General features: G+C 43.5%; 1 protein-coding gene across 1 annotated transcript in view; it reads right to left on the bottom strand.

Annotated features, from left to right (window-relative positions):
* The window catches only part of LOC126100978 (uncharacterized), a 74210-nt gene extending 54643 nt beyond the window's left edge, over positions 1 to 19567 (bottom strand). Inside the window, exon 1 of the mRNA XM_049911641.1 lies at positions 19534 to 19567. The gene's annotated coding sequence lies outside the window, so the exon portion shown is untranslated. The remainder of the gene's footprint in view (positions 1 to 19533) is intronic.
* Between the last annotated feature and the right edge of the window lie 7171 nt (positions 19568 to 26738).

Raw genomic sequence — 26738 nt, forward strand, 5'->3', positions numbered from 1 at the left:
ATGAATAAATGTAGTTACAAATCTAACGTTCTTTCTACAAACTATAAAGGAAAGTAACTGGAGTAAATTAATGTTTCAGTCTTTGGCGTTACTTCATTTCACAAGGCTAATATCACTTCGTTCTGCGCAATATACGAGGCGTGTTTTTTAAGGAAGTGCCGTCTTAAAATGTTAAAAAAAAAGACGTGCTAAGATATCTCAATAATTTTATTTTTACATGAAAGCCTGTACCGTAATCTACTTTTCTACATAATTTCCGTCAATATTGAAGCACTTGTCATAACGTTGTACCAGTTTTTGAATACCCTCCTCATAGAAGTCTGTCGCCTGACTTGTTAACCACTGCATCACCACTGTTTTGACTTCGTCATCGTCTTGAAGACGCTGACCGCCCAGGTGTTTCTTCAAATGCAGGAACAGATGGTAGTCACTGGACGCAAGATCGGGGCTGTACGGAGGATGATCTAGAGTTTCCCATCGAAAAGACGTGATGAGATCTTTGGTCTGATTCGCCACATGCGGACGGGCATTGTCTTGCAGAAAAACGATGCCCTTGCTCAACTTCCATGGACTGTTGTTTTGATTCTGGTGTGACGTAGGCCACCGCCGTATCATCGCCCGTAACAGTTTGGCTTAAGAAATCATCACCGTCGTTGTGGTACCGCTCAAGGGAATTCAATGCACTGTCTAAACTTTTGGTTTTGTGCACATCCGTGATCATTTTCGGTACCCAACGTGCGCACAATTTTCGGTAATTCAAGTGCTCGGTCACAGTGTCGTACAAAACACTACGAGAAACATTAGGAAAGTCACACCCGCAAGGAGGAAACCGTAAAGCGTCTGTTTTCTCTCACCTTATTGTCCACTTCCTGCACCAAGGTTTCATTCACGACTGAAGGACGCCCACTCCGTTGTTCATCACGCACATTTGTGCGGCCATCTTTAAATGCTCTCACCCACTTCCTTACCATTCCATCACTCGTAATGTTTTCTCCTTAAACTGCACAGATCTGACGATGAATATCGATCTTATAACAGCCCGTACTTCACAGTCGGCGGGACTCACGATTATCGGAGGCATCATAAACACACAGTACACAACGCAAACAAGGAAGAATCAGACTGTATGGCGTCAGTGCGTAGATTAAGGTACAGGCTTTCATGTAAAAATAAAATTATTGGGATATCTTAACAAGTCTTTTTTTAAATTTCAAAACGGTACTTACTTAAAAAAAAACACGCCTAGTACAATGGCTCATTCAGCTAACTTATTTACCTCAAACATTTCCGAAAACAGTTTAGATATCACAGTTCTGTTTACTTCTCATCATGTGTGATAAAGCGCTCTCTAAAGAACACACTACCCTCTGTCACTCCCTTATTAACTGCAAGGGTGTCGCTATCAGCTTCGCTTCCTCCAATGAGGCTTTAGTGAGACACATTACGAGGTGACGTTTCGCGCAGAGGGTGACGTGGGGAGGGGCTGCGACTCGCCTACGCCAGCGGCATTAGCCGCCTAAAGGAGCCTTATTACAGGCAGGCGTGGGTACTTCCCAGCGTGGAGGTGGCCGAAACCTCGGTCTTAGGAATAGGTTCTCATTTTGAGACACTAGATAGACGTCATCTGTTTGCGTCATTTGAAAGTTTGTGCTGGACGGGACATGAACCCGGATTTCCACCTAATCGCAAGCGGTCGCCCTCACCACTTCAGCTATCCGTGGGCCGTAGCACGGATACATCAGTGGATGGTGCAGTGTCTGTCTGAAGGGTACTGTAGCACGAGGATGCAGAGACTGTGCAGAGATGTACAATGTATCAACCACAAATAGCGGCTGCTGAGCGCTGACTCCAATATCACTGACAATCCCCTAAAAACGCTATAATGAAACCAAAGATATTACTGAGACGGTGGGAATGAAAAGAGCTCGTTATAACATAATTTTACGATAATCATCACAACTGTTAGGATTTTTTTTAAATCGCGGATATTATAATAGGCAATAGAAAATTAGTAACTAACTAACATTTTCAGTTACCGTAGAATGTGAGATAACAGACAGCTAAACATGATAGTAAACTCTAATGAAGATAAATTTCATTTATTTTACTTGTTCGAAAAGTTACAGCCGATTTTACAGCAGTATGATTATGCCACTACTTTTGATTTTTCCACAGCTACAAAGAAAGACTGCATGAATTAGTTCCTTTCCTGATCACCCCAGATGATGAGTTTCACATTGCTCAGTAATTGTTTTGTTGATTATTCACATGGAAATTCCAAAACAATGTTAAATAAAAAATGTTCTTGGAAAGTAAACCGCAAACAGCTATTGTATGATCCTTTATTACTCGTAGTACTGCCGGTTTCACGAAGTTAGAGCAGCATCTTCTTCCTAAGGATAGGATCGTACAACAGGTGTTTGCGATTTATTTTTCAGGAACGCATACCTTCAGCTGCCATATTATAATGCTTCCGAAAATAAAAAATAAATGTTGCATGCTACGGAACATCTGAAAGCACAAACGGAAAAACAAACGGGATTCACGTTTTTATTAATATCTTACGTAAAACTGTATAGCTTATGCCTTGAGAGGTGACATAATGAACGTGATAAATGTAAGATTATCTTAACATTTGTGTGAGAATAGCCTTAATTTTGAATGTTGGTCAGAATTAATGTGTAAGTCAGTAGTACAGAGCGTCACAGAGAAAGTTCCGGGCACAAACCGGCGCGCGTTGTCTTTGTGCTTTTGGGTCTCTTTCGGCTTCAGGAGTTTTGTCGTTCAGGCTCCTGCCGGAGCCATTTTTGGTAATTCTTCCCGGTGACATGGAGAGGTAGTTCTGAAGGCAGTATCTGAGGTGTGAGGCAGACGCGCGGGCTGGCGCCAACTTTTTCTGTGTGCAGAACGTCGGACATGGCGTAACTTAACTGACCTCCACGTCGCGCTGTAACTGCCTGAGGACCTGGAATACTCATTGATTCTGGAACACATGTTCGAACTTTCAAACAGAGACTGTGAGAATCCTGTTATCATTTAACTTACGTAGTTTTACGAACATTTGTTAACAACTTCCATTTGAATCCGCTCTGATGTGACGCCACAATTCAGTGATGTGTGAGAAATATCAATAAACTCTTATGAGACTTGAATTATAATTCTATTGTGTTAACATCATCAGGCCGACAGGGTTTTCGAGGGTTGAGTGAAAAGTAATGCCTCCACCTTCGTTACTTGGGTTTGGATGGGAACATTTTAATAAACCAAACGCACAAATAATCCTTAGAGTGTGATATTTAATTACCAATATTCACTTTTCCACATAATCGCCAGGCAGTTGGATACATTCCTGCCAACGATGAACAAGTTTTCTGAAGCCGTCATGGAAGAAGTCGGCACTGAGTTTCCGCAGCCACAGTCTCGCAGTTCTCTCAACGCCTTCATCAGAAGCATAATGATGTCCCCTCATGATCGAGAGGAGATGGAAGTCAGACGGTGCTAAATTTGGACCGAATGGAGGATGCCATACGATGGTGAGATCCAGTTCTGCTGTGGTGGTAAGTGAAGGGTGGCGTTTGGCATTGTCATGCTGCAGGAAAGCATTTCCCTTTTCCTTTCGGACCCTTTTTTGCCGTCGTTTCAGAGTTCGCAGCGTTGTGATGTAATGCTCTGAATTTATTGTTGTTCCACGATCAAGGAAATCAACATGGATAACACCATCTGCGTCCCAGAACACTGCGGCCATGATTTTTCCAGCTGAGGGCTTCGTCTTGAATTTCTTTTTCAGGGGCGAGTCTTTGTGTCGATATTCCATAGACCGACGTTTTGTCTCCGGGTCGTAATGGAGAACCCACGTTTCGTCTCCTCTCACAATTGACTGGAGAAAGGCGTTACCTTCATTCTCGTAACGCGAGAGCAGTTCTGGCAAATTTCATGTCCGTGCGTTTTCATTTCAGGAGTCAGCTTCTGGGGTGACCATCGTGCACAGATCTGCCGATAGCCAAACAAAATAATGTGACCCACACCTTCTAGTGAAATGCGGATTGTGCCTGCAATTTCCCTCTGGGTGATACGACTATCATCCTGAATCAATCTGTCAACATTTTGCTTGTGAGAAGCGGTGGTTGCTGTCACAGGACGGCCAACTTTTTGTTTGTCACGTAGGTCAGATGTTCCGGCCTCAACATCTTTATACATACTCCCCCAGTGACACACAGTTCTCACATCAACACAATCACCATAAACTGCTTTCATTCTCTGATGAATCTCCTTTGGGTTGACACCTGCTGTCAGGAATTCAATGACTCCACGTTGCTTAATTCGCATTGATCGACCGTCTGCGCAGGGTTCCATACTTTACACTGTAACAACACAACCGTTCACTGCTAAGGCTTCCCGCCGTCTGGAGCTGTAGAGAAGAGGATACGGAACAAGCCAGTACCTGCCGCATACCAATGCTGCAAACTGTTGAAGAGTTAGAAAGGTGGAGACATTATTTTTCAGTCAACCCTCGTATTTATTCAATCCATTTTTAGGCTTATCAAACCTGCCTATAAACTGTTAGACTGATGCATTCCAAAGGATTGGAAAAGGGCACAGGTCATCCCCGTTTTCAAGAAGGGACGTCGAACAGATGTGCAGAACTATAGACCTATATCTCTAACGTCGATCAGTTGTAGAATTTTGGAACACGTATTGTGTTCGAGTATAATGACTTTTCTGGAGACTAGAAATCTACTCTGTAGGAATCAGCATGGGTTTCGAAAAAGACGGTCATGTGAAACCCAGCTCGCGCTATTCGTCCACGAGACTCAGAGGGCCATAGACACGGGTTCACAGGTAGATGCCGTGTTTCTTGACTTCCGCAAGGCGTTCGATACAGTTCCCCACAGTCGTTTATTGAACAAAGTAAGAGCATATGGACTATCAGACCAATTGTGTGATTGGATTGAGGAGTTCCTAGATAACAGGACGCAGCATGTTATTCTCAATGGAGAGAAGTCTTCCGAAGTAAGAGTAATTTCAGGTGTGCCGCAGGGAAGTGTCATAGGACCGTTGCTATTCACAATATACATAAATGACCTGGTGGATGACATCGGAAGTTCACTGAGGCTTTTTGCAGATGATGCTGTGTTGTATCGAGAGGTTGTAACAATGGAAAATTGTACTGAAATGCAGGAGGATCTGCAGCGAATTGACGCATGGTGCAGGGAATGGCAACTGAATCTCAATGTAGACAAGTGTAATGTGCTGCGAATACACAGAAAGATAGATCCTTTATCATTTAGCTACAAAATAGCAGGTCAGCAACTGGAAGCTGTTAATACCATAAATTATCTGGGAGTACGCATTAGGAGTGATTTAAAATGGAATGATCATATAATGTTGATTGTCGGTAAAGCAGATGCCAGACTGAGATTCATTGGAAGAATCCTAAGGAAATGCAATCCGAAAACAAAGGAAGTAGGTTACAGTACGCTTGTTCGCCCACTCCTTGAATACTGCTCAGCAGTGTGGGATCCGTACCAGATAGGGTTGATACAAGGCATAGAGAAGATCCAACGGAGAGCAGCGCGCTTCGTTACAGGATCATTTAGTAATCGCGAAAGCGTTACGGAGATGATAGACAAACTCCAGTGGAAGACTCTGCAGGAGAGGCGCTCAGTAGCTCGGTACGGGCTTTTGTCAAAGTTTCGAGAACATACCTTCACCGAAGAGTCAAGCAGTATATTGCTCCCCCCTACGTATATCTCGCGAAGAGACCATGAGGATAAAATCAGAGAGATTAGAGCCCACACAGAGGCATACCGACAATCCTTCTTTCCACGAACAATACGAGACTGGAATAGAAGGGAGAACCGATAGAGGTACTGAAGGTACCCTCCGCCACACACCGTCGGGTGGCTTGCGGAGTATGGATGTAGATGTAGATGTAGATGTAGATGCATCATTTGGTATTTGTAGACCAGGGCGTTAAAGCAGAGGTGTTCGACCAGCCTGTCTGGTACAAAAAGTGGAACAGTAAGTAGTGAGGGTCGTGCGATTGCCCACCCCACCTCTGATACACAGGTCATGCTACGTCCAGACACTGCTTCCACCGGAAAGGGCGGCGATTCGTTTGCAGCTCAGCATTTATATGTTTTAAACACCAAACCGATTTCTTTCGTATTCGTCAATTCGTGATTTGATTCGAAAGCAAGAAAATACGAAGTTTTGTACTCTGTCGACACAGTGTTCAATAAACCGAAATAAAATTATTCACGAAGCAGGAGACATTAAATATTCTACTTCCTTAACAGACCAACGAACAAAATTGAAGAAGGTGTACGACTCAACGAATTCGAAAGTCATATCTGCTAACTTGACAGAAACTCCTAAGAAAATTTGGTCTTTCGTTAAATCAGTAAACCAATAGAACATCTCTGTGCAGACAGTCTGTTCATAATGGCATCCAGATGGAGGATAACGGAGAGAAGGTCGAAACACTAAACCTTTCTTTCCAAAACAGTTTCACTTAGGGGGGGGGCGGGGGGGGGGGGGAAGGGGGAAGCGGGGGAAGACATAACGTGTGAGGTCTCTCAAAGAATGGTACTAGACACTCGCCTGTTTTAACCTATATAAACGATCTTCCAATGACTTTAAAATGCGCTTCTAAAAGTATAAAGTTTATTCACAGCACAAGCGCTTTAACCATGAACCGAAAATATGCCTTACAAGACAAGTTCAGATAGTAGCTGAACAGGGCTACAAGTGGTTCACAGAGGTCATTTTAAATCCTAATATCACAATGATTCATGTTACACGATTTTAGACAAGCAATAAGGACCTGCTTTCAGCGAAAGTGGGCATTAATGGCCACAAACTAAATTAAACCCAATGCGTAAAAATTTATTGAGGCGTAAATAGATAACAAGATAAAACGCAGTCAACACAGAACAAACAACCAAGAAGTTCAGTTCGTTAGTCAGGCTTGACGTAACTCTCCCTAATGGGATTATCTCCTGCGACAGTGCACCTAACGCAAATAAATTGTTTACTCCCACTAACCTACTATGCTGTCATAGTGGGAGGAGAGGTGATACTCCTACGTGGCGCGTCCCAGGTGGCGGATAGGGAAGTCCTCACCGGTTTACCGGCGGCCTTGAGTGAAATAAAATAGCTCTCGCGGACCAAACACAGCCTCTGCGGTTAACAACCGGAGTTGTAAATCGGAGCTTGCTCCAACTAAGGTTGACAACCTTCGAAAGTCAAAAATGGAAAGATCTTTTAGGAAAAGAATTCCACCGTCCTGCTCAAAAAGGCAGGAAAAGGATACATCGGATTCGGTGGGTAGTCAACTAGAAGACAGCAACCATCAAAATGCACACTAAAACACAAAAAGAAGATTAAACATGAGCAAATAAATTATACAGCAACACACAACATAAACTCACTACTTCAGACCGGAAAACTCAAGGAGCTCGCAGATGAACTAAATAAACAAAAAATTTTAATAACAGGGATCCAAGAAATGAGAACCACCACAGAGGACCCATTCGAATCGTAAGCATACAGAATTTATAATGGAAAACCAGGACCGAGGGCAATGTCCTCAGTTTGGAACAGGGTTTTTAGTAAACATAAAAATAATACATTCAGTAACGGATTTCCAAGAAGTATCACCAAGAATTGCGACTCTAAGCTATAAAACAATGAATAAAACCTATACAATAATAAATGCTCATGCCCTAACAAATGAAAAAAACTGTCTAACAAAAAAACAAAGGAAGAGGTAGATAAATTTTGGGACCTTCTAGAACAAACTGTGAACAGAGTAAATAAAGAGAATGTAAAAATCTTATTGGGAGATTTCAATGCTCAGTTGGGAAAAGAAAGGAAATATAAAGATATAATTGGAAAATGGAGTCCACATAAATTTACGGAAAAAAACGGTCAAAGACTTGCAGAACTCTGCAGAGAACTTTATATCTAAATCAACATACTTTAAGAGGAAGACAAGTAAACTTAAAACATGGAAACATCCAGACTGGGACCGAGCGAGGTGGCGCAGTGGTTAGCACACTGGACTCGCATTCGGGAGGACGACGGTTCAATCCCGTCTCCAGCCGTCCTGATTTAGGTTTTCCGTGATTTCCCTAAATCGTTTCAGACAAATGCCGGGATGATTCCTTTGAAAGGGCACGGCCGATTTCCTTCCCAATCCTTCGATAACTCGAGCGGGACGTTAAACACTAACCACCACCATCCAGACTGGAGGAAGGGGGAGTGGCAGCTAGACCATGTCTGTATGGACAAAAATTTCACATAAGGAGATCCACAATGTTAAAGTACTGAGACGAGTAGACACAGGCTCAGACCATTATATAGTAAAAATCAAAATCAAATTCACTCCGTTAAAGAAGAGGACCGGAAAAACTAATAAAATAAAAGGTTTGACCCACATAACCTAATTAAAAATAATAAATACCAACAAATAACACAAACCATCAAATTAACAGATGATCTGAACAACTAGTGCCTAATCTTAAAAAAGAAGCAGAGAATCTAGTACCCTTGACCCCACGAAGGAAACATACATGGTGGACATCAGAATGTGACAAATTCCATGAAGATAGACACCAAGCATGGTTAAAGTTTCAAACACATAAAACTGAAGAAAATGCCATCAAGCTAAAAAATGAAAGAAAAAATTCACACAAAATATTAGAAGAATCAAGAGAGAATTCCATAAAGATATTATAAACTCTATAGATGGTAATTATCTAAAAACCAACTCCAGGAACTACTATAAAATCTTTGGGAAACAACTACAACACTATGAGGCCTCTACATTAATACTGAAAGATGAAGATGTAAGAATAACATACAGTAACAAGGAAGTTGCAGAAATCATGGCAAAAGCATTTAACAAACTTCTGAATTGCGAGGAACCCAAAGAACCCTTACAAACCAACATAAATACCCCAATAAAAACCAAGCCTAACAAGCTAGACCCTCCAACTTTCCAAGAAGTAGAAAAAAATCTTAAAGAACAAAAAAATTATAAGACATGTGGAGAAGTTCAGATTTTTGTTGAAATGTGAAAATATGCAAGTGACACAATCAAGACCTCCTTACGCATGGCTCTAACAAAAATCTGGGTAACAGAACGACTCCCTGAACATTGGACCACAGCTACCATTCACCCGCTACACAAAAAGGGAGATAAGAGCAACCCAGACAACTACACAGGAAGCTCTCTCCTAGACTGCACGTACAAAATTCTATACAAGATCCTATATGAAAGCATCAAGGAACAATTAGAACAGGGGAATATCAGGGAGGTTTCAGACCATGGAGAAGCTGTGCAGAGCAGATAATTAGTTTAGAATTGATTATGGCACACTACAAGAAACGGAACAAACCTCTAGTAATAACATTTGTAGATTTTAAGAAGGCATATGACTGTCTCCACAGACCTTCAGTATTAAAAATTTTAAGAAATCTAGGACTCCATTCAAAACTAATTAAAATAATACAACTCACTCTAACCAACATCAAATCAAAAGTGAAGTTTAGAGGAGAAATTTCGGAACCATTCCTCATAAAACAGGCTTAAGACAAGGTGACTGCCTATCACCATTACTGTTCAACTGTGCACTGCAATACATAATGAGAGAATGGTACGAAGACAATCCAAAGATGATAAGAATTGGAAGTGCAAAAGATGATATTAGCTTAAACTGCTTGGGATTCGCTAATGATATTGCTCTCCTAGCCAACATCGTTCAAGAAGCCAGGTAACAAGCGAAATCACTACAAGAAATGGCAGAGAAAGTAGGCCTTAGAGTATCATTTGAAGAAACGGAGATTATGCTAACTGATCCACCACTTGCAAACAAAGTTACCATAGGAGAACAGGAAATCAAAATTGTTGATAAATTTAAATATTTAGGCGAAATAATAATATACAATATAAATGAGAAGCCATTATGGCAGAATAGAATAAAAAAACCTGAACTACCCTAATTACATTACCGAAACTACATACAAAAAAGAAGCCATCTATAGATGCAAAATTAAAACACTATAAAACAGTTACACAACCAGAAATAACGTATGCAGCTGAAACTATCTTAACTAATACAGCAGAAATTGACAGAATACTAAAAATAGAAAGAATAATAATTAGGACATGTATAAATAAACAGTATAAAATAAATGGACATTGGAGAATAGCATAAAATGAAACAGTATATAAGAAAATAGAACCAGTCATGAGCACGATCAGGAAGAAACGCATCTCATTCTTTGGAAATCTGATGAGAAGTCCAGAAAACAGAATTAGTAAAAAAATAATACATAAATTGTGGAATAGTAAGAGCGACATTAAATGGATCACCGAAATTAAGGAAGATATAAAAGAATTCCAAATTACAGTAGATGACCTAAAAAACAAGACAGAGAAAACAAGAATACTGCAAGACCCGCAAACCAGACTACAAATGAAAATCAATAAAAGGAGTACAGGAAGAGTGGTCTCAGATGAAGAAAGAAACAAAATATCTGAAACAATGAAGAAATATTGGGCAGACAGAAGAGCAAAACACTTTTCATATAAGAATAGACTCTAGTAATTATATTACCTAAATATCATATTGAGTTATTGTTGAGCCAAATTGTATCCCTGTGTAACAACTTGTTTACAACTTTGTATTTTTGACTAGAGTGGTCCAATGAAGGCCATAAAATAAATAATTAAAAAATAAAAATAAAAATTGTTTATTCAGCAGAAGCGATCCGCTGTAAACCTACGGTCTTGCAGAACTGATTTCCAGGACATTGCACTTGTTACACACATTTACTTCTTAATGGTTTTTTGTCGCTGACAAGAAACAAACTGGTTTCAGTTGATCTGTGATTTAGACAGTCACAATATAAGACACCGTAATAGTCTTCATGTGGAATTTTGCATCCTTGTTCAAGGCTAAGAACTGAGTTTTGTATTCTGGTGAGAAGATACTGAGCAAGCATCCGTCAGAACATTGGGAATCCCTACCATAAATTCAAAACAACTTTCATTATCCACATCTTACCGGAATAAACACATTTAGGAATTTAAAAGCAATAGCTTTCGCTATATAGCTGCGTAACAGGTAGTAACGTGCTGCACATAGCATTCGAGTATTTACAAATGTCGGTACATATTTCGTTGAAAAAAAAAGTTGAACTGAAGCAATTATTAAGGAACCAATAGCAGATGAACAGAAGTGCCAGATGTAACAGAATAGGATGTAACTCTCTTTAATGTAGCCTTCATCCTGTTTGACTCGATAAATTTAGATGGCACAACGGCGAAATCATTAAGCAGTGCGGTGATAGCCTGCTTTTATTACGGTAGACAATTTAAGTCCCTGCAATTCCCCTGTGTTTTGGTAATGTATGTCTTCATGTACCACACCAGTAAAGCTTCTTACCAGAATCTGTGGAACGCGACGGATGAGTAAATGCGTACAAATGGTCTGAGAGTAGTTAGACATGTCTGTAAAAGTGCAAGAGGTCTGGAAGTACTGGAAGGTGGACAAGTAGGTACCTGCTGCTTGGAAGTTTCTTGACTGAAAGAGACACTGATCGGGCAGAAAATTACGACCGCCTACCTAATAGCCAGTATTGGCACAAATAATAGCGGCGATGCGCAGTGGCATGGAAGCAATGAGGCCTAGGTAGGTCGCTGGATGGATTTGGTACCACAGGTCACCCAATTTCCGTAAGTTCCGGGGAGGGGGGCGCAGAGATCTGATACCACGTTCAGTCACACCCCAGATGTGTTCGATCGGTTCAGATCTGGAGAGATGAGGGGCCAGCACATCAACTGGAACTCGCCACTGTGTTCCTCGAACCACTCCATCACACTCCTAGCTTTGTGACAAGGCGCATTATCTTGTTGAAAGATGCCACTGTTGTCAGGAAACCTGATCGTCTTGAAGGGGTGTACGTGGTCTGCAACCAGTGTACGAGACTCCTTGGCTGTCACGCGCTCCACTGGAGCCATGGAAGCCCACATAACTGTTCACCATAGCACAATGGAGCCATCACTATCTTGTCTCCGTCCCGCAGAGCAGGTTTGAAGGAGCTGTTCCACTGGAAGACGACGGACGCCCTCCTATTGGCACGGTGAAGAAGGTATCGGGATTCATGAGACCGTTCAACGCTCTGCCACGGCGCCAACGTCCCGAGCTGGTATGATCACGTGCCTATTTCAGTCATACTGTAGTTGCCAATGTCGTGGTGTTCACATTGGCATATGCGTGGGTCGTCCGTTGCGGAGGCCGCGCACTGTGCGTTCAGACACACTTGTACTCTGCCCAGCATTAAAGTCTGATGTTTGTTCCGCCACAGTTCGTCTCCTGTCCTGTTTTGCCAGTCTGCCCACCCTGCGACATCAGACACCTGTCACGAGGGGTGGCCAGCCAGCACCACTACATCTAGATACGGTTTCGCCACGCATTGAAGAAACACTCACCACAGCACACCTCACCCCCTCCCCCCCCCCCCCCGACAAGTCGTGCACTTTCCGAAATGCTCGCCGCGCGGAGTGGCCGCGAGGTTAGAGGCACCATCTGGCCCCTTCCGCCGGAGGTTCGAGTCCTCCCTCGGGCATGGGTGTGAGTGTTGTCCTTAGCGTTAAGTTAGTTCAAGTAGTGTGTAATTCTGGGAACCGACTACCTCTGCATTTGGTCCCTTAGGAATTCACAGACACACACCGAAATGCTCGTGCCAACTCAAGATAGATCGCGCGCCATCCTCATTCTACACAGGGACAGCACGTTCACTGAGACTACAGGGTTATTACAAATGATTGAAGCGATTTCACAGCTCTACAATAACTTTATTATTTGAGATATTTTCACAATGCTTTCCACACACATACAAAAACTCAAAAAGTTTTTTTAGGCATTCACAAATGTTCGATATGTGCCCCTTTAGTGATTCGGCAGACATCAAGCCGATAATCAAGTTCCTCCCACACTCGGCACAGCATGTCCCCATCAATGAGTTCGAAAGCATCGTTGATGCGAGCTCGCAGTTCTGGCACGTTGCTTGGTAGAGGAGGTTTAAACACTGAATCTTTCACATAACCCCACAGAAAGAAATCGCATGGGGTTAAGTCGGGAGAGCGTGGAGGCCATGACATGAATTGCTGGTCGTGATCTCCACCACGACCGATCCATCGGTTTTCCAATCTCCTGTTTAAGAAATGCCGAACATCATGATGGAAGTGCGGTGGAGCACCATCCTGTTGAAAGATGAAGTCGGCGCTGTCGGTCTCCAGTTGTGGCATGAGCTAATTTTCCGCAGGCTACGCGTGAAACTTGCCCGCACGCGTTCAACCGTTTCTTCGCTCACTGCAGGCCGACCCGTTCATTTCCCCTTACAGAGGCATCCAGAAGCTTTAAACTGCGCATACCGTCGCCGAATGGAGTTAGCAGTTGGTGGATCTTTGTTGAACTTCGTCCTGAAGTGTCGTTGCACTGTTATGACTGACTGATGTGAGTGCATTTCAAGCACGACATACGCTTTCTCGGCTCCTGTCGCCATTTTGTCTCACTGCGCTCTCGAGCGCTCTGGCGGCCGAAACCTGAAGTGCGGCTTCAGCCGAACAAAACTTTATGAGTTTTTCTACGTATCTGTAGTGTGTCGTGACCATATGTCAATGAATGGAGCTACAGTGAATTTATGAAATCGCTTCAATCATTTGTAATAGCCCTGTATATGCACCGTGTTTCTGACTAGGAGTCATTCCTACCCAGGTGACGCCGCTATCGCCTGGATGGCTTTATTTTGTTAGTAGGTCGATGGTCAAAATTTTCTGGCTGATATATTTCTGTGGGGCGCGTAATATTCTTTTAGAGCCAAATATTTTATATATTGCTGTTTTAATATTTTTTTTTTTACTTGCATGGCAATACAAGTAAAATTATCGCTAAATGAAGGTACAAACTTTTAGAATACATATCCATGTTCAGTTGCTAAGAGAATATCGGAATAATGAAACAGCTCCGAGATTTAACGACAGAATGTCTGTGGGTTGCAGTTGCAACTACTCAATAACCGTTACATGCCTTTCTTAATACTCGTACAGAACTGAGACGTTTTTCGGTCTGTAAGGCAGGGCACTATGAGGGATCGGTTTCCGAAGAATATATATATATATATATATATATATATATATATATATATATATATATATATATATATATATATATACTCCTGGAAATGGAAAAAAGAACACTTTGACACCGGTGTGTCAGACCCACCATACTTGCTCCGGACACTGCGAGAGGGCTGTACAAGCAATGATCACACCCACGGCACAGCGGACACACCAGGAACCGCGGTGTTGGCCGTCGAATGGCGCTAGCTGCGCAGCATTTGTGCACCGCCACCGTCAGTGTCAGCCAGTTTGCCGTGGCATACGGAGCTCCATCGCAGTCTTTAACACTAGTAGCATGCCGCGACAGCGTGGACGTGAACCGTATGTGCAGTTGACGGACTTTGAGCGAGGGCGTATAGTGGGCATGCGGGAGGCCGGGTGGACGTACCGCCGAATTGCTCAACACGTGGGGCGTACATCGATGTTGTCGCCAGTGGTCGGCGGAAGGTGCACGTGCCCGTCGACCTGGGACCGGACCGCAGCGACGCACGGATGCACGCCAAGACCGTAGGATCCTACGCAGTGCCGTAGGGGACCGCACCGCCACTTCCCAGCAAATTAGGGACACTGTTGCTCCTGGGGTATCGGCGAGGACCATTCGCAACCGTCTCCATGAAGCTGGGCTACGGTCCCGCACACCGTTAGGCCGTCTTCCGCTCACGCCCCAACATCGTGCAGCCCGCCTCCAGTGGTGTCGCGACAGGCGTGAATGGAGGGACGAATGGAGACGTGTCGTATTCAGCGATGAGAGTCGCTTCTGCCTTGGTGCCAATGATGGTCGTATGCGTGTTTGGCGCCGTGCAGGTGAGCGCCACAATCAGGACTGCATACGACCGAGGCACACAGGGCCAACACCCGGCATCATGGATGGGGAGCGATCTCCTACACTGGCCGTACACCACTGGTGATCGTCGAGGGGACACTGAATAGTGCACGGTACATCCAAACCGTCATCGAACCCATCGTTCTACCATTCCGAGACCGGCAAGGGAACATGCTGTTCCAACAGGACAGTGCACGTCCGCATGTATCCCGTGCCACCCAACGTGCTCTAGAAGGTGTAAGTCAACTACCCTGGCCAGCAAGATCTCCGGATCTGTCCCCCATTGAGCATGTTTGGGACTGGATGAAGCGTCGTCTCACGCGGTCTGCACGTCCAGCACGAACGCTGGTCCAACTGAGGCGCCAGGTGGAAATGGCATGGCAAGCCGTTCCACAGGACTACATACGGCATCTCTACGATCGTCTCCATGGGAGAATAGCAGCCTGCATTGCTGCGAAAGGTGGATATACACTGTACTAGTGCCGACATTGTGCATGCTCTGTTGCCTGTGTCTATGTGCCTGTGGTTCTGTCAGTGTGATCATGTGATGTATCTGACCCCAGGAATGTGTCAATAAAGTTTCCCCTTCCTGGGACAATGAATTCACGGTGTTCTTATTTCAATTTCCAGGAGTGTATATATATATATATATATAAGTGTGTGGGCATGCTGAGGCGGAGGGGTTCATCGTTGGATTCCATTTGAAACGTCCCCTTAGAAAAATTAAATTACTGTGCTGATAAACCTCTTACGTTATTTGATTTTCAAACAGCTGAGCAGAACTGAACGAACTCAGACATTTCTCTCTCTACTTATTCTGATCAACACTAAACTGACACACAATGTTTTTAGCGCAGTGCAATCTGACTTCCAATAATCCCTACAAAAGAATCACTTACCTCACAAAAATCTTCGTTACTCGAACTACTGTAATACAGCAAGCGCCAATACTGCTAGCTAAATAAAAGATTCTAACTACTGAAGGCACTAACTACTGATAGGCATAGTTAGCAAATGAAAGATTTTGATAGAGAACAAACAATGTATTTACCTTAATAGTGTTGAAAAGTCATTATATATATATATATATATCATCAGTTCAAGACATTCAGTCTCACAAATTTCGTTTTTCTGACGGACCCACGTCCAGATCTCTGCTGGCGGCTCACTTCCAATTGCGCAACGCTACGCGCTGTTCACATCCAACTGCCCAACACTACAACAGCGAATATTGCAACAATGCCGACCAGCCACAGACTGCACACAGCACAGCCAGTGATTTTGATACAGAGCGCTACGTGGTGTTACCAACATAAAAACCTAAACAGCCTACTTACACATGATACGGGGCAATTCAAGAACATGCGGAGAAATTGAAAGAGCCTTGGCCTCGGAAGTAATCCTGAGCCACTGAAAGCTTTCGAATGTGAGAAACAACAAACAGTCCAAACGATGATGAGCCAAGATAATGCAGTTTTTACATTGTAGGTGTTCAAAACAATGAGCACGATATTCAAATACAGGTATTCTGTCCTCGTAAAAATTTCTAAGTACGTACCCGAGGTATGGCACCAATTTTATTAGAGGCTGCGACTATCCTGGCACTAAGTGTCTCCGCATCCGGAACGGCGTCACGTGTACAAGTGTTCTGATACGCCCGCCATCCGAATAAAAGTGAAGAGGCGTGAGATGAGGGCAGCGAGGTGAACGTGCAGTCGCATCTCCCGCTCCAGATGTTCGCACGGGATACGCAGCACTGTGCGAGCCACGTAGAAGAGTGCGCCTGTGCTCCGCCTAGCCGCCATTTTGGATCGAACATGTCCTGTTATCTACAACGTTGTTCAGTAAACGGTAAATTATCGTCGCTGAATTTAAGGCACATGTACACTTACTATTCTTGTTGTTCCTGACTTTCTCAAGCTTTCGCTCGATTTGGATTAATTCCAAGATCATAAACCCCTATTCCAAAGTACATTAAATGAATTTGCATTAAATGAATTCGCAACAGCCACCAGCTACAGAATGGAATGAGGACAAAGAAAATTTGTGGCGAACTCGTAATTCCCGATTATGGCGAACGGTCGCCTTACCATTTCCGTATCCGTGCACGGCTCACGACACACTAAAACTTCCATACGTCGCCAGCCATGCGTTGTTTCATTACGGCTGTAATCGCCGCAGTGCATCGTAACCGGAATAACGCAGGCACTACAATATCCTATTCTAAAGTTATTACACTTTCTGGCCAACCTTTTGAATCACCCTATATACTGTAACGAATTCAGCTTCCATCCCTCCAAATCCTTACTCGATTTACCAAAAGCATTGATGAACCATGGATCTGAAGTTTTGCCAACAGGCAAACACGACTTACATATCTGGCCATTTTACAGGCGGCTCCCTAAAAATCTCTGCTGTTGTCGTTCAGATCAGACAAATTTACAGCAAAAGTAACATTCGTTCTGGTATCTACATCTACATCTACATGATTACTCTGCAATTCACATTTAAGTGCTTGGCAGAAGGTTCATCGAACCACAATTATACTATATCTCTACCATTCCACTCCTGAACAGCGCGCGGGAAAAACGAACACCTAAACCTTTCCGTTCGAGCTCTGATTTCTCTTACGTTATTTTGATGATCATTCCTACCTATGTAGGTTGGGCTCAACAAAATATTTTCGCATTCGGAAGAGAAAGTTGGTGACTGAAATTTCGTAAATAGATGTTGCCGCGGCGAAAAACGTCTTTGCCTCAATGACTTCCATCCCAACTCGCGTATCATATCTGCCACACTCTCTCCCCTATTACGTGATAATACAAAACGACCTGCCCTTTGCTGCACCCTTTCGATGTCCTCCGTCAATCCCACCTGGTAAGGATCTCATACCGCGCAGCAATATTCTAACAGAGGACGAACGAGTGTAGTGTAAGCTGTCTCTTTAGTGGACTTGTTGCATCTTCTAAGTGTCCTGCCAATGAAACGCAACCTTAGGCTCGCCTTCCCCACAATATTATCTATGTGGTCTTTCCAACTGAAGTTGTTCGTAATTGTAACACCCAGGTACTTAGTTGAGTTGACAGCCTTGAGAATTGTACTATTTATCGAGTAATCGAATTCCAGCGGATTTCTTTTGGAACTCATGTGGATCACCTCACACTTTTCGTTATTTAGCGTCAACTTCCACTTGCCACACCATACAGAAATCTTTTCTAAATCGCTTTGCAACTGATACTGGTCTTCGGATGACCTTACTAGAAGGTAACTTACAGCATCTGCGAACAACCTAAGAGAACTGCTCATATTGTCACCCAGGTCATTTATATAGATCAGGAACAGCAGAGGTCCCAGGACGCTTCCCTGGGGAACACCTGATATCACTTCAATTTTACTCGATAATTTGCCGTCTATTACTACGAACTGCGACCTTCCTGACAGGAAATCACGAATCCAGTCGCACAACTGAGACGATACCCCATAGGCCCGCAGCTTGATTAGAAGTCGCTTGTGAGGAACGGTGTCAAAAGCTTTCCGGAAATCTAGAAATACGGAATGAACTTGAGATCCCCTGTCGATAGCGGCCATTACTTCGTGCGAATAAAGAGCTAGCTGCGTTGTACAAGGACGATGTTTTCTGAAACCATGCTGATTACTTATCAATAGATCGTCCCCTTCGAGGTGATTCATAATGTTTCAATACAATATATGCTCCAAAACCCTACTGCAAACCGACGTCAATGATATAGGTCTGTAGTTCGATGGATTACTCCTACTACCCTTCTTAAACACTAGTGCGACCTGCGCAATTTTCCAATCTGTAGGTACAGATCTATCGGTGAGCGAGCGGTTGCATATGATTGCTAAGTATGGAGCTATTGTATCAGCGTAATCTGAAAGGAACCTAATCGGTATACAATCTGGACCTGAAGACTTGCCCGTATCAAGCGATTTAGTTGCTTCGCAACCCCTCTATCAAGAAAACATAACACGTAACAAATACAAGTACTGTTAGTAACGCTAATACTTAAATTATGCTATGAGAAGCAGTAGTGTGCTAAAGTGCGTAGCTGACGCTTGCGGATACAGGATTGCATCGTCAGCCCCCGGTAGCTGAGTGGTCAGCACGACAGAATGTCAATCCTAAAGGCCCGGGTTCGATTCCCGGCTGGGTCGGACATTTTCTCCGCTCAGGGACTGGGTATTGTGTTGTGCTAATCATCATCATTTCATCCCCATCGACGCGCAAGTCGCCGAAGTGGCGTGAAATCGAAAGACTTGCACCCGGCAAACGGTCTACCCGACGGGAGGCCCTAGTAGCACGACACTTACTTACAGGATTACATCGGAAGAGCTGTTGCGCCATAGATCGCGGAAAAGAGAGGAAACTCAGTTTTTTCCTTTAGTGGTCCTGACCACTTTTAAGAGCGGCGTAGCACCGAATACAGGAGACCGTTGAGGAAAGTGATAGAGACAGCACAGCGCACGGTGATGGAAGAAATACGTAGAGACTTACGGAACGCGGTCTGCTCTGCCCCGCGCCGCAGCAGCCTGTGAGTCGGGTCGCCACCCGTTCTGTCCGCAGTCTCCTCTCCCCTCTGCCCCCCCCCGCCCCTCTCCGTCCCTCCCTCCCCCCGACACCAAGGGCACATTGATAATAGGGCCAATCGCGCTGGCCCCCTTCTCATCTCGTGGGCTCTGGCGATTCGTCTGCACGGTGCCCGCCGCGGGGTGTCCACTCCGGCGTCTTCCTCCCGTCTCCTCTTGAGATATTCCGCCGACGAAAACTTACTAGCCTCAGGAGACGTCACGCTCTCACCGTCAACACCTCCCCAGCCTCGACAGTGGCCTCAGTTCCTGAAGAATACAGTCCACCACATTCTGAAGTACGGCATATAATTGACGATTGGAACCGAAGAGCTGCTGAATAGAGAATACCGTAATTCCTAGTTTTCACACGCTGTTCCAAATGGCTTCAGAAAGCTTTTTTGGCCCTGAGGCGGATCGATTTAGCAGGCACTCCCCAGCCGAGCAACGACTGGGCGCCCGAGTGTTCGTCAAAGCAGGGACACGTCTGTGCAGCGCTGAGCACACGCCTATTGTCCTCTCGTCCACACCATACCCGTCATGGAGGGGAAGAGAAAGCGCAACACTTGCACAAGGTGAACGTTGAAGTAAATATCGTACCTAAGTGAACAGATCATGTTTGTGTGTTGTGGTCTCCAGTCCAAAATCTGGTTTGATGCAGCTCTCCATGCTACTCTATTCTGTGCAAGCTTCTTCATCTCCGAGTAACTACTACAGCCTACATCCTTCTGAATCTCCTTAGTGTATTCGTCTCTCGGTTTCCCTCTACTATTTTTACCCTTCGCTCTACCCTCCAGTACTAAATTGGTGATCCCTTCATGCCTCAGAACCTGTCCTACCAACCGATCCCTTCTTCTACTCAAGTTGTGCCACAAATTCCTCTTCTCTCCAATTCTGTTTAGTACCTCGTCATTACTTACGTGATTTACCCATCTAATCTTAAGCATTCTTCTGCAGCACCGCATTTCAAAAGCTTCTATTCTCTTCTTGTCTAAACTGCTTGTCGTCCATGTTTTACAGCCATGCATTGCTACGCTCCATACAAATACTTTCAGGAAGAACTTCCTGACGCTTACATCTATACTCGATATTAACAAATTTCTCTTCTTCAGAAACTTCAACCATCGCCAGTTATTTTACTGCCCAGATAGCAAAAATCGTGTACTACGTTAAGTGTCTCATTTTCTAATCTGATTCCCTGAGCATCACCTGATTTAACTCGACTACATTCCATTATCCTCGTTTTGCTTCTGTTGATGTTCATCTTACGAGGGTGATTTGAAAAGTTATCGGAATCACCACGAGAGGTCAGCACTAGCGCAACGTGTGATATTCATTGGACAGTTGCCTGTAAAAATATCGAAAATGTTCAATTGCATTGAACTTCTACCAACAAAAGTATACACGAAGCGGTTACTCAAATCGGAGGGAACACCATAAGCAATACATACAAACCTCCCGCAGCCTCCTGGCCACCACAAGTCCTACCACTACTGCAGCACCCACCTCTCTATGTAGGTCACTACAACAATCATGTAGGTCACTACAACAATCGCCACATCCAATGGAAATACAAAGAGAACGATTACAATGGCGAGGCACTTTTAAACTGGGTGGATGGAAACAAATTGTACCTCGTATTTGACGCAAAGGATAGAGATTCCTTCAAATCGGCAGCATGGAGACGAGGATATAACCCGGATCTATTGTTCGTGACCACAGACAAGGAAAACATACCGCGGAAAATCTCTGGTAATACTCTACCAGATTTCCTACACAGCCAACATCGACCCGTTCCAATAGAGATTTTAATAACTATTCCCTAGTTCCTTTCCTCGCCTTTTTCTAACAATCTGGATGGATACCTGCTACTTTGAAGGTTTGTTGGAGTAGTCATAAGCTCCGCAAAAAAGGCAATACCTAGACGGTACCGTAAACCCAGGATGGAACAAAGAATGTGAAAATCAGTACCAGGCATTCCTCAACAGCAACGACCAAGAAATTGCTGACGACCTACTGCACGATCTTGATGTGGCTCGACGAGAACGATGGATGAAAACCGTTCAAGAACTAGTCTTCAAAACGTCTAGTAGAAAAGCATGGTCCCTTTTAAGAAAACTAAATGACGGCAATAAGAGCCTCCACAAAGAAATACCGATGCGTCCAAACGAGACTGCCTCCCATTGGTGTCAACCTTTAAAACTCCGCGAGATAGAGCTCACACCACTCAGATAAAGCATGAACTCACAACATTAAAATCTCTCGGCGACGACCAAATTGAATTTTCCCGTCCATTCTCGGCAGAAGACATAACGAGTGCTCTCAAAGACGTAAAATCGGGAAAAGCACCTGCATTTGATGGAGTCCATCCGGAGTTTCTTCTGTATAGACCAGATTATGTCACTAACTACATATATAGAGGCTGGGTACCAAAGGGAATTAAAAACATCAGCTGTTTTCATAGATCTGTCTGCTGCCTATGACACTGTCTAGAGACATGGCCTATTGTGCAAATTCATACGAACAATCCCTTGCCTGAGAACTACCAGACTTACAGATGCTTGCTGCCAGAACATTCCAAGTAGTAACAGAAGAACTGATAAGCGTCCAAAGAACCCTGAAGAACGGCCTACCGCAGGACTCTGTGTTGGCTCCAGTACTTTTCAGCTTATATATTGCCGATATGCCATCCACATCTTCCAGGAAGCTTGGGTACGCAGACGATTGGGTCTTGGCAACACAACACAGGAACTTTGAGGTCATGGAAACAACTTTGACATCTGACTTGGAGACATAAAGTGCATACTTTCGTAAATGGAGATTACTGCCAAATCCTACAAAAACCGAAACTACATGTTTCCATCTCAATAATAAATCAGCAAGCAAACAACGTGACGTTCGTCTCGATGGAAATCGGCTCCGATCTAATGAGCATCCAAAGTACCTTGGAGTCACTTTTGACAGAGAGCTCACTTATAAACGACATCTGGAAAATACTGCAGCCAAATTAAAGACGAGGAATAATATTCTCCAGAAGGTGTGCGGCAGTAGTTGGGGCTCCTCGGCTGACACGCTACACACGCCGGCGCTCGGACTGGTCTACTCGGCCGTGGAGTACTGCGCTCCGGTCTGGACAAACAGTGTCCACACAACAACAACAACAACAACAACAAATCGACGTGCAGCTGAATAGCACGATGTGAATTGTCATCAGAACCATGAGATCAACCCTAACACATTGGCTGCCAATTCTGAGCCACATACCATCTGCGGACCTACGTCGGAAGAATGCTCTTCTCCGGGAATATAGGAAGATGCTCGACAACGCCCAGCTCCCTACACACTGCGACATGCCTGACCTGGAAAGAAACAGACTTCGGCGTAGACATCCAACAATGATAACAGCCAAGAAATTGCAAAGTATGAACTTTGATGCAATAAAGATCTGGAGTTCACAATGGCGAGAGGTGTATCGTGAGCATTGTCAAGCCCTCCCCTGCATCACTGACAGACTGCCCGGATATGAACTACCACGTAAAATATGGTCATCCCTTAACACAATACGAATAATCACGGTGCAGATGCTCCTTCCAAATGGGAAAAAACAACTCCAAACGGTGACTGCGGAGCCAACGGACAGACCATCCGCCACATCGTCCAAGACTGCGACAGAAGAGCATACAGTGGCAAGTTCAGCGGTTTTCTGATACCAACAGACGCCGCAAAAGAGTTTATATATAATCTTGATGTTCGTATTTAATTGTATTGACCATATATAATCTTGATGTCTCTATTTAATTGTTGTTGTTGTGGTCTTCAGTCCAGAGACGGGTTTGTTGCAGCTCTCCATGCTACTCTATCCTGTGCAAGCTTCTTCATCTCCCATTACCTACTGCAACCTGCATCCTTCTGAATCCGTTTAGTGTATTCATCTCTTGGTCTCCCTCTACGATTTTTACCCTCCACGCTGCCCTCCAATACTAAATTGGTGATAACTTGATGCCTCAGAATATGTCCTACCAATCGATTCCTTCTTAAAGTCGGGTTGTGCCACAAACTTCTCTCCAATTCTGTTCAATACCTCCCCATTAGTTATGTGATCTACCCACCTAATCTTCAGCATTCTTCTGTAGCACCAGATTTAGAAAGCTTCTATTCTCTTCTTGTCTAAACTATTTACGGTCCACTTTTCACTTCCATACATGGCTAACTCCACAAATAAACTGTCAGAAACGATTTCCTGACACTTAAATCTATACTCAATGATAACAGATTTCTCTTCTTCAGAAACACTTTCCTTGCCATTGTCAGTCTACATTTTATATCCTCTCTACTTCGACCATCATCATTTATTTTGCTTCCCAAATAGCAAAACTCATTTACTACTTTAAGCGTCTCAATTCCTGCAGCATCACCCGTTTTAATTCGACTACTTTCCATTATCCTCGTTTTGCTTTTGTTGATGTTCATCTTATATCCTCCTTTCAAGACACTGTCCATTCCGTTCAACTGCTCTTCCAAGTCCTTTGCTGTCTCTGACAGAATTACAATGTCTTCGGCGAACCTTAAAGTTTTTATTTCTTCTCCGTTGATTTTAATTCCTACTCCGAATTTTTCTTTTGTTTCCTTTACTGCTTGCTCAATATACAGATTGAATAACGTCGGGGATAGGCTACAACCCTGTCTCACTCCCTTCCCAACCACTGCTTCCCTTTCATCCCCCTCGACTCTTATAACTGCCATCTGGTTTCTGTACAAATTGTAAACGGCCTTTCGCTCCCTGTATTTTACGCCTGCCACCTTCAGAATTTGAAAGAGAGTAATCCAATCAACATTTTCAAAATCTTTCTCTAAGTCTACAAATTCTAGAAACGTAGGTTTGACTTTCCTTTATCTTCTAAGATAAGTCGTAGGGTGAGTATTGCCTCACGTGTTCAAATATTTCTACGGAATCCAAACTGGTCTCCCCCGAGCTCGGCGCCGACCAGTTTTTCCCATCGTCTCTAGAGAATTCGTGTTAGTATTTTGCAGCAGTGGCTTATTAAACTGATAGTTCGGTAATTTTCACATCTGCCAACACCTGATTTCTTTGGGATTGGAATTATTATATTCTTCTTGAAGTCTGAGGGTATTTCGCCTGTCTGATACATCTTGCTCACCAGATGCTAGAGTTTTGTTAGGCCTGGCTCTCCCAATGCTGTCAGTAGTTCTAATGGAATGTTGTCTACTCCCAGGGCCTTGTTTCGACTTAGGTCTTTCAGTGCTCTATAAAATTCTTCACATAGTATCATATCTCCTATTTCGTCTTAATCTACATTCTCTTCCATTTCTATAATATTGTCCCCCAGAACATCGCCCTTGTATAGTCCCTCTACATACTCCTTCCATCTTTCTGCTTTCCCTTTTTTGCTTAGAATTGGGTTTCCATCTGAGCTCTTCATATTCATACAAGTGGTACTCTTTTCTCCAAAGATCTCACTAATTTTCCTGTAGGCAGTATCTATCTTACCCCTAGTGGTATGTACCTCTACATCCTTACATTTGTCCTCTAGCCATCCCTGCTTAGCCATTTTGCACTTTCTGTCGATCTCAATTTTGAAACGTTTGTATTCCTTTTTGCCTGCTTCCTTTACTGCATTTCTATATTTTCTCCTTTTATCAATTAAATTCAATATCTCTTCTGTTACCCAAGGATTTCTACTTGCCCTCGTCTTTTTACCTACTTGATCCTCTGCTGCCTTCACTATTTCATCCCTCAAAGCTACCCATTCTTCTTCTACTGTATTTCTTTCCCCCATTCCTGTCAATTGTTCCGTTATGCTCTCCCTGAAACTCTGTACAATCTCTGGTTCTTTCAGCTTATCCAGGTCCCATCTCCTTAAATTCCCATCTTTTTGCAGTTTCTTCAGTGCTAATCTACAGTTGATAACCAATAGATTGTGTTCAGAGTCCACATCTGCCCCTGGAAATGTCTTACAATTTAAAACCTGGTTCCTAAATCTCTGCCTTACCATTATATAATCTATCTGATACTTTCCAGTATCTCCAGGCTTCTTACATGTATACAACCTTCTTTTACGATTCTTGAACCAAGTGTTAGCTATGATTAAGTTATGCTCTGTGCAAAATTCTACCAGGTGGCTTCATCTTTCATTTCTTCCCCCCAATCCATATTCACCTACTACATTTCCTTCTCTCCCTTTTCCTACTATCGAATTCCAGTCATCCATGACTGTTAAATTTTCGTGTCCCTTCACTATCTGAATAATTTCTTTTATCTCATCATGCATTTCATCATTCTCTTCGTCATCTGCGGAGCTAGTTGGCATATAAACTTGTACCACTGTGGTAGGCGTGGGCTTTGTATCTATCTTGGCTACAATAATGCGTTCAGTATGCTGTTTGTAGTATCTTAGCCGCATTCTTATTTTATTGTATTGCACATTATCTGTATGTTTTATTGTGTTTTTTATGTACATCTTTGTTTAAACATTTGTAAGAAGCGTAAAATGACGTGCACTGCCATACGCTAAGTAAATAAACTTGCCACGTCAGTGCTCTTGGAAGAGACCGGTGGCAGTGACGTGGCTCTGTTGTTTTTCCCGCGTAGTGATTTGCGAAGACAGAAAAAAATCGAGATTCGAGCAGTGATTATGCACTTCGTAAAGAAAGGTATGAAAGCAAAGGACATTCATGCCTATTTCCAGAATACACTGGAGGAATCTGCTCCTTCATATTAAACTGTTGCCAAGTGGACAAATAGGATTAAATTCGGTGGGGAGAGCTTAGATGATGATCCGCGCAGTTGTCGGCCAACATGTGTCATTTCTCCAGTATTCACTGCAAAAGTGCCAAAAATGGTCCTCGAGGATCGCCAATTGAAGGTGCATGAAATTGCTCACGCTTGCCAGATGGTATATGAAAGCGTATTTCACATTTTAACTGAAGAATTAGAAATGAAAAAATTATCTGCAAGATGGGTGCCGCGACTCTTGACGCTGGATTAAAAAGGCATGAGAGTGAACATATCGAAACCATGTTTAGCCCGTTTTAGGAGAAACGAACGAGATTTTTTGCACCGGTTTGTGACCGTAGATGAAACTTGTGTGTACTACTACACCCCAGAGACAAAAA

Source organism: Schistocerca cancellata, chromosome 9 (assembly GCF_023864275.1).
Source record: "Schistocerca cancellata isolate TAMUIC-IGC-003103 chromosome 9, iqSchCanc2.1, whole genome shotgun sequence".
Taxonomy (NCBI): Eukaryota; Metazoa; Arthropoda; class Insecta; order Orthoptera; family Acrididae; genus Schistocerca; species Schistocerca cancellata.